The sequence below is a fragment of the Gracilinanus agilis genome, unplaced genomic scaffold (assembly GCF_016433145.1).
Source record: "Gracilinanus agilis isolate LMUSP501 unplaced genomic scaffold, AgileGrace unplaced_scaffold53846, whole genome shotgun sequence".
NCBI classification, from domain to species: Eukaryota; Metazoa; Chordata; class Mammalia; order Didelphimorphia; family Didelphidae; genus Gracilinanus; species Gracilinanus agilis.
In genome coordinates, this window is record NW_025388961.1 from 1 (window position 1) to 5358 (window position 5358).

General features: G+C 55.4%; 1 long non-coding RNA gene across 2 annotated transcripts; it reads left to right on the forward strand.

Annotated features, from left to right (window-relative positions):
- Window positions 1–4563, forward strand: LOC123255897. 2 transcript variants are annotated; one of them, XR_006506800.1, is made up of 4 exons: window positions 1–50; window positions 3388–3551; window positions 3637–3794; window positions 4430–4563. It is a non-coding gene; the product is annotated as an uncharacterized LOC123255897 (long non-coding RNA). The 2 variants fall into 2 exon arrangements; XR_006506799.1 differs by lacking the exon at window positions 1–50 and having other exon boundaries at window positions 3115–3551.
- Window positions 4564–5358: the final 795 nt, after the last annotated feature.

A 5358-nucleotide genomic window follows, 5' to 3' on the forward strand; every position in this document is an offset into this window, starting at 1 on the left:
GAGCTAGGCGGGCGGGGAGCCCGGTGCAAGACGCGCGCGTCCGCAAGCAAGTGAGCGCGCCCAGCGGGGGTGGGACGGGGTGCCGGGTTCCGGGGTCCCGGGCCGACCTGGGAGGGGTTACTGCCCCGCCCCGGGGCCTCTGGCAGACCGCCGGGAGGAGGCGGGGCTGCTCCTGGCGCCCAGCAGAGCACCAGGGAATGGAGTTGGCAGGCCCGGGACCCGGGGTAGGAGCTGTGGAGCGGCCCCCGGACCCCTTCCTGCCCCTACCGGGCGTCCGGGACCGGCTCACCCCGGCTGGGGTGCGGGGGGAGGGAGGGTCAAGCCAGAGGAGAGCAGTGAGCGGGGCCCCGGGGGCTGCTGGGAAGTGTAGTCCGGAGGCCCTGGGGAGTCACGGAAGCGCTGGGCTAGTTCTGAGGGGGCGGCCCTGCGGAGCCACACCTGGCAGCTGGAGAGGCGCCTCCGCGGAGAGCAGGGAGAGGGGAGAGGAAGGAGAGTCTATCCCGCAGGAGGAGGTCCCGCATTTCCTGAAGGATGGGGGGCAGCCCTGGGAGGACGGTGCACCTGGGGGCCCCTCCTCTCGCCCTTCCCTCTTAAGGGGACCCCTTCCGTTCTTTCCTGAAAGCCCCGCCTTCCTTCTGGGCTCCGATCCCGCTTATAAGAGCCGCAAGTTCTAGGCAGTGAGAGTTAAGGGACTTGTCCAGGGTCACCCGGCTGCCCCCTCACCTTTTTCAAATACACGCAACTCTTTGGTCTCCCGAAAAGAGGAGAAAAGAGCATTGAGCGTCTCACGCCCGCAGCCCCCCACGTCGGCCACGGAGGACAGGAGGTGCTCAGGCTTCTTTCTGCCTCGGGCTTGCAGCTTTGGGGGTCGTTTCTCCCCTCCACTCACTCCGGCTGAACCCCCAGCCCGAATGGAGGGAGGCGCCCCCCCATGGGGACCTGTGGAAGCTGTCTGGCCGGCCAGGTCAAAGGGGAGGGGCTGCATGGGGGTCCCTGTGTCGCTCCCCAGCCGCCCGCTTTCTCCTGGTGCCAGATTGCTCTTCCCTGGTGGGGCGAAGGCCTCTTACTCTGAAAAGCTCCTCCCTCTCTGGCCTTCTAGGCGGCCCTTCTGTTTGCTTGGGGGCCTCCTCCAGGCAGCCCTCCAGGCTTCCTTGCCCTTTGTTGGCAAACCCGGGGACTAGGCCACGGGAATGAGGACTTGTGAGGCTCCTGGTGCCCCCCCCCAGGAGCTGGGACTGTTCTTGGTGACTCCCGGGGGGGGGGGGGGAAGAGACAGACAGACCAGAGAGGCAGGGACAGACAGACGTCTGGTCTAGACAGATACGGCCCTCCCCTCCCCCCCCTCAGTCTCTGTCTCCTAGTCGGGGATCTCTTAGAGCCTCCTGTGGTGGCCTGTCAGAACCATGGACAGCGGGATCGGGCCCTGGGGCTGCTGGCCTTTTCTCCCGTGGCTCCTCCCCCTGCAGTCCGCAGGCTTCTGCCCCCCCTTCTCCCCGCGGAGCCCCCCCTCCCCCGCTGCTCTTCTTATCTTCTTATCCCAGCCTGGGCGTTGGGCCCAGCTTCCCGGAATGCTCCCCTCAGCTCGCAGCTAACGAAGCTCCTTAAAGGAAATTGGGGAGAGCAGCTGGGCTGCCCCCAGGCGCTGCAGGGAGAGGGGCCCCTTCTGGGTCAGAGATCTCCGTTTCCCGGGGACGCGCATCCCCTCCGTGTCCAGGCGTGGCCCGGACGGCGGCTATTTGGGCACAACAGACGCTTCTCCCTCTGGCGGGCCCCTCTCCGGGCGGCTCGTCCCCTCGCACTAGTCAGTCCGGTTGTTCATCTGGGAAGAGCCTGTGCAGTTCCTTTAGCCCTTTATCAATTAGGAAATGACTCGAATTCTGGGCCTGGGCCTCTAGCAGGGAAACGTGACCCCGTCTGCTCTGGCCTTTCTCAAAAGGGATTTGCCCGGACTCTCCCCTCCCCCATCCCTTTCCCTGGGCGGCCCCAGCCGAGCCCCTCTTTGAGCCCCTTCGCTGTAAAAGCTTCTCTTGGAGGCTGGTGAGTTGTCATTTGTAGATGGCGTCCCCTCCCGGTCAACTACCTCCCGGGCTGTCTGCGTAGACTCCCTTTAGCTGCCTCCATAACGCAGCTGGCGCCTCCCCATAGAGGACGGAAGCCGTCCAACCCTGTTTATTCCCTTCGCACTTCTCACTTGGGGTCACCTTGTTAGGCTTCCCTTGAACCTCAAGTCCGATTTTCTCTTCATTCTGGTCTTTTCATCAGGAATGCTCCAAAGCCCTCCAATTCATTAAATAGCCACTTTTCCCCCTGAAGGATTATACTGCATTTTGCTGCACAGGTGGTTCTGGCTTGTAATTCGCCTTCCAGAATAGCATGTTTCCGGCACTCTGTTCTTTTAGTGCAGAAGCCGCTTAACTCTGTTATCCTGACTGTGGCGCCAGGACATCTGAATTGTTTCTAACCGCCTTCACCCGGAAGCTCTAGAATATAGCCGTGAAGTTTCGAGGAGTTTTCATCCCGGGATCTCTGTCAGGAGGCGATTGGTAGATTCTTTCCATTTCTATCTTTATCCTCCGATTCTAGAATTTCAGGGCCGTTGCCCTTGATGACTTCTTAAAAGATGAAGTCTAGACTCTTTTTTTGATCATGGTTTTTAGGTAGGCCAGTCATTCTTAGAGTCTCTCTCCTGGATTTCTTTTCCAATTCATTTCTTTTTCCAATGTGCTATTTCACATTTTCTTCTATTTCTCATCATTTCCATTTGTATTAATTATCATTATTATTTTATTTATTGAGGTCTCCTAGAGTCATTAGCTTCCACTTGTCCAATTCTAATTTTTAACAAAATTTTTTTCAGGGAGTTCTTATACTTCCTTTGCCATTTAGCCGATTCTAATTTTTAAAGAATTCTTCTCAGGGGATTTTTGTGCCTCCTTTACCATTTGGCCTATTGTGTTTTTAATATATTAATTTCTTCAATATTTTTGCCAAATTGATTTTTTTCATGATTTATGTGTGTGACTCATTTCTTTTCTCTGTTTTTTCTTCTATCTCTTATTTGGTTTTGAAAGTCCTTTTTGAGCTCTTCTAGGAATTGGGGGGGAGGGGGGCAAAGACCAGTTTACATTTTTCTTTGAAGCTTTGTGTAACTATTTTGACTTTGTTTTCTAAGTTTGCATTTTGACTTTTCCTGTCACCATAGTCATTTTCTGGGGTTGGGTTCTTTTTCTGTTTGCTCTTTTTTCCAGCCTGTTTTTTGACGTTTAACTTTATGTTAAAGCAAGGCTGTCCCTGGGATGGATAGAGCATTGTTCCAAGCTTGAGGTTTTTTGTGCTGCTGTTCTCAGAACTAATTTTGGGAATCTGTACGTTTTCTCTTCTTCCAAGGTGATGTGATTTAAGGAGAAATGGAGTAGCCACTCTTCTGGCCTATGCTCTACTCTGTGAGCAGACGAGCACTCTGCCCTAGAATTGTGGGGTCCCACCTACCTTGCAGCTACACCCTAGTGTGCTGGTACTCCTCTTCCCTCCACCCTGAGACCTCAACTCAGGTCTGTGACCCAGATCCTCATTTGGGCAATGACAGCAAAGAGTTCCTTGTAATCTCTTTCTGACCAGTTTCCCTTCTATCTATAGGCCAAGCACTCCAGAAGCTGCTGTTGCTGATTCAGTCACCCCAAGGCCCCCGGCCAGCTGCCTTGCTTCCCAGCTTGGCATCTTTGGGCTCATTTGCCAGGGGTGCGGCCTGCCTTGGACTATCCTCTCCTCTAGTAAGACAGACCTTTTCTGCTGACGTAAGTTGTTTAGGTCAGGAAAATGGTTTCTCCATGCCCTTTGCTCCAGGGTTCATTTGGGGGCGTTATTTTAAAGTTGTTTGGAGGGGAATTTGGAAGAGCTGGGGTGAGTTTCTGCCTTTGCTCTGCCATCTTGGTTCTGCCTGTACATGCTTCCTTTCTTACAGCATATTATATGCTGTTACACTCGGGTACCGCTGTTTTGTTTAGCCATTCCTGGATCCATCAGCATCTACTTTGGTTCCATTTCTTAGCTCTCCCAAAAAGCATTGCTGTAAATCTATGGGTGTCTAAAGGGACTTTCTTCTTACCAGCGATTTCCTTGAGGGTTTGCACCTCTGACTAATGGTGTCTCAGGCATTTTAGGTGATTTATTGCATAATTCCAAAATCGATGGCATACCTCCACTCCACCAACAATGTAGCAGTGGCCCAGTCTTCCCTCTGCCTTTCCATCCTCGCTGGTCACCATTTTTATGGCCTTTGCCGGCTTGCAGCATGTCAGACAAAGGCTCAAGGCCTCTTTGGCAGGCGTTTCTCCATGATTTCTAATCCTGAGTCATGTGCAATTGTTCTTTGGAGTCTCTCTGACAGCTTCTTTGCTAGTGAATAACCCAAATGGCTTTTGGTCCATAGATTGTGGCCCAAATGACTGAGCGGGGAAGGAGACTGCCGCGGAGGCTGGTTCCTGCAGACCTGTAGCTTCTCCTTTCAGCTTGCAGCCGGGGCTGGCAGGATGAAGGAGGTGGAGAAGCTGGAGGGCCTCCGAGAAGACTGGTGAGTGAAGGCGGCCTCTCTGGCTCTCTGTCCTGAAGAGCTGGCTCAGGGCTGTGCTTTAAAGGAGCCACTTGTGCTTGGAGTGGGCGGCTGGTTCTCCTGGCCTTGGTTTCCCCCATTTTCCAAGGCGGCTTCGATCTAGTGACCTTGCAGGGCCTCCTCCTTTGGGTTCTGCCCCAAAACAGCCACTCGACGTCTTTTGGCCTCGTGGGGGTGGGATAAGGGAGAGCAGGGAGCGTGGGCAGCCCTGCTGCGGGCCAGATGCTTTTTTACAGGCACTTTCTTTTTTTTAAAGCCTTCCCTTCTGTCTGAGAGTCTGCACTAAGCATTGGTTCTGAGGCAGACGCAGGACAGGGCCTAGGCAAGGAGAGTTAAGGGACTGGCTCAGGGTCACGCAGCCACGAAGTGATCCTTTCTGACTCCAGCCGCTGCCTCTGGGGGATCCCAGATCAGGCAGGCCATAGAGGAGCTGCAGACTGCAGGGAAAGGTGAAGGACGGCCATGGCCTCCCCTCTTACTGGGGGAGACGCCCCGCCTGGAGCTCTCTGGCTTCCCCTGGAATTCTGGTTCTGCTGGCCCCGAGGGGGGGCTCAGAGGAGGATGTGCCGAGGCCCCCAAACCTCACCACCTTGTCTCCCCTGCCTGGGATTGGGGCCTGGCCCAGGCAAGAGGCCCTGAGGGGGCTGTAGGGGGGGCTTTTAAGAGAGCCGGCTGGAGCTGCCCGTGGCGGTGGCCATAAGGAGAGCAGGAGCCCTGGGAGGTGGGCCAGAGAAGGGGGGGCCCGGAGC